We start from the raw sequence: 3,411 nt of genomic DNA, 5'->3' as shown, positions 1-3,411 counted from the left end.
CCAGAGAGTGGCCTGTGCTGGCTCGAATAATGCCCCCGCCTCGGCGGCCACATCCTCGTCCCCAGAACCCGTGAGTATGTCACCGCACATGGCAGCCGGGACTCCGCAGATGCGATTAGGTTAAGAGTCTGGAGACGAGGAGAGCACCGGGGTAATCGGTATCGTTACAGCGATTATCACGGGGACAGAGGGTCGGGTCAGAGGGGACGATGTGACGATGGAAGCCGAGGGAGGAAAGGAGCTACGACAACAGACGCAGACAGGTCGGGGCGTGTGCTTCGTAGGCGGAGGAAGGGGCCTCTAGAAGCTGGAAGAAGCCAGGAAGCATCCTCCCTCGGAGCCTCCAGGAGGAGCGGCCCTGCCGACACCCTGGGCTCAGCTCCGGGAGGCTCGCGTCAGCCCTCTGAGCTCCAGAACCAGAGTTAACAAATGTCTGCGTTGTAACGCACCAAGGTCATGGTCATTTGTGGCAGCAGCGACAGGGAGCTCCCTCCTCCTTCATTCACGTTCCTTCTTTGGCTCCCAGGACCCTGCCGCCCCCGGCCCTCCTTCCTCGCCCTCCCCTGCTGACCCCTAACTGGCCGGGCTCCCCCTTGGCCCTTGTCTCCCGCTCCCTGCGATCTTCATTCTCGAGGCTTCGCGCACCTGCGGAGGCTGGCGACTCTGCCGTCCACGGCTCCTGCGGGGACCCCGCCTGCAAAATCTAGGCTCCGAGGTGCTGCTCGCGTCTAACAGGCACCTCGAACAGCATCATTAACCTCTCGGGCCTCCTCCTTAGCCTCGCTCCGCCTACACAGCCCCCATCTCAGTGAGTGGTGACTTTGCATCCACTCAGGCCAAGAAACTCAGAGTCACCCTTGACGTGCGGTGTCCCTCACACCCCACACCCAGTCGACCGGGAGCTCCGCTCGGTGCCGCCCTCCACGGCCGGGTCAATCTCGCTGCCGGCCGTGCTCTCCCTGGTCCAAGCCGCGGTGGCCTCGCAGTTGCCTCCTCCCTGGTCTCCACTTCTGCCCTCAAGCTCCTGGATCAGCCATCTGCTGCTGCATGACAACGCACCCCAAAATTTAGTGGCTCGGAGCCGCAGCCGCCCGGCTGCGCGTGGTTCCCTGGGTGGGGAATTTGGCGCGCTAGCGTCAGACGCACTTGACAGACAGGAAACTGAGCACGAGCACAACACGCAACGGGGAGACTGGAGCCCGGGACCCCGTGAGCAGGGTCTCCTGGGACAGTGAGGTTGCCCCCAGGAAGGCCGGCTCCATCCCTTTGTATGACGGTCTGCTGCCACCTTGTGGACATGGGGTCACATGCACCAGCCTGCCACCATCCCTCCGGGCTTCGTCTCAAGGCTTGAGTCCACTCTGGCAGAGAGGGAGGGGTCAGAAAGACAGGCGGAGAAGCAAGAGGGTCCACTGGGTCCTCGGGCCTGGCGCTGTTGTTCCTCTGCCTGCAGCCCTTTGCCCGGAGCTGGCGCTGGGCCCCGCGAGCCCCTCCCGCGGGACCTGGAGGCCTCCCGTGGGAACACATCACCAGCCAGGCCCTGTGGGGCGGGTCTTGGCGTGACGAGTCTTTCACAGCAAAGAGGGGGCTCCAGGCTGAGGGAGCTTGTGAAGCCCACACCCGGCTGGCAGAGAGGGGACCCCGTTCAGGTGTGGCACTATGTGGTCTATGGTAGGGACCCCTGTGGGATGGGGTCTGCTTTCAGCTGCTGGTCCTACCGGTCTCACTTCACGTCCTGGCAAGAGCCAGGAGCCAGGGCCCTGGGCATGGCCAGATCTCCAGGGAACCTGACTGGTCTGGGCCCACGGCGTTCGGGAGAGTAGGTAGAGGGCCAAGAGAGAACAGGAAATTCTGGAGTCCCAAGAGGTGACCTCAGAGCAGGGGGAAGGAAGGTGGCCGAGGGTGAGTCCCACTGAAGCCAAACTAAGTCCACCAGGCGTGGGTGAGACCTGGGGTCCGATTCTTCCTGAGGCTGAGAATCTGCGGAACCAGACTAGTTACGTGCTTCCAAACACACAGGTGGCACGGTGTGGGGTGGGCGTCCCCACTCCGGGAAGGACACCAGGGAGGGAGAAAGGAAAGAAGGAAGGAAGGAAGGAAGGAAGGGAGGGAGGGAGGGAGGGAGGGGCAGGTCCCAAGCAAGTCTCGAGCCCAGCAGGCAGGGTTCACTAGCCCCTCAGGCTCCACAGAAGTCCTGTTTGGTTTCCCACTCCGCCCTCCCTCCGACCCACTGGGACAGCTCGAGGGTGGGATGCCTGACGCTGGGGCCGACGATGCTGTCACGGGGGGTCCTCCTGGAAGTTGGTCGCACCCCCAGGGGGGACACCCGGAGATGTTTCCAGGCATTGTCAGATGGCCCCGTCTGAGAACCACTGCCTCAGCATAAGCACAATCGCTTCATACCACGTCGGACCAGGAAGCCCTCGCACGCCTGTCAATATTTGAGGAAGGGCTGTTCTAGGTGGTGCGAGGAGCTGGACAGATAAGAAAGGCTCCAGCCCAGGGCCCCGCAGCCCCGTGAGCGGCGGGGCGGGGAGCAGCCACGGAGGGAAGTGGCGAAGTCACATTTTACTCGGCACGTGAGATGCCTGAGATCATGGGCCTGTGGCCCGGAGCGGAGAATTCCGAGAGAAAGTTCCAGTGGGCACAGTGGGCAAGAAAGGCACCCTGGGGGAGGGGCCAGCCTGACCTCCGTGTGACCTTGAGCAAGTTCCCGGCCCTCTCTGAGCCCCAGACTCTTTATCTGCCGAAAGGGGCCAGTCCCCACTGGAAAAGGCCCAACCTGACGAGGGGCAGGCAGCTGGGCAGGGGAGGCCTTGAGGTGCTGTGAGTCCCATGGCCCCGGGTTGCAGGTCACCCAGCTCACACCACCATGTTACCCCGTCCCAGGGCTCCGGGTGTGAAGGCGGCACCTGCCCTCCCCGCTGAGAGGGGTGCACGCACCCCCTGGCCTCCCCGTGCTGCCCAGGCGAGCTGGGAGACACCCTCATTGTCCCCGGCGTGCCTTAGGGCCCTTTTCCAGGGGCAAATCAAGGAGCAGGAGGGAGCTGGAGGTCAGAGATGCTGTCCACTGAAAGGCACTCTCCCCATAGGAAGGGGTGGGGTCTGTACCTGCCAGCACAAGGCCGGACACTCCAAGGAGTCACAAGGGGACTATGTGCAAAGGGGGGGGTCAGGTTGAGAGAGACCGCAGGGAATGCTCAGGCCCCCAGGCCAAAAGCAGCAGGAAGCCACTGGCCCCTGGGCTTTGAGGGGAGAGGGGAAGCTGGCCGGAGCCAGTGTCACTCAGCCAGTGCCACTGTGCCCGGCGGTCAGGAACAGCCTGAACTCTGAACCTCCTGTCCTCCCCTCACTGGCCTGATGGGACCCCAGGACATAAAGCAGGGTGGAGAGTGGGTCTAGGGTCCAGGC

The sequence above is a fragment of the Pteropus vampyrus genome, unplaced genomic scaffold (genome assembly GCF_000151845.1).
Source record: "Pteropus vampyrus isolate Shadow unplaced genomic scaffold, Pvam_2.0 Scaffold256, whole genome shotgun sequence".
Lineage (NCBI taxonomy): Eukaryota > Metazoa > Chordata > Mammalia > Chiroptera > Pteropodidae > Pteropus > Pteropus vampyrus.
This window is presented reverse-complemented; position numbering follows the sequence as displayed.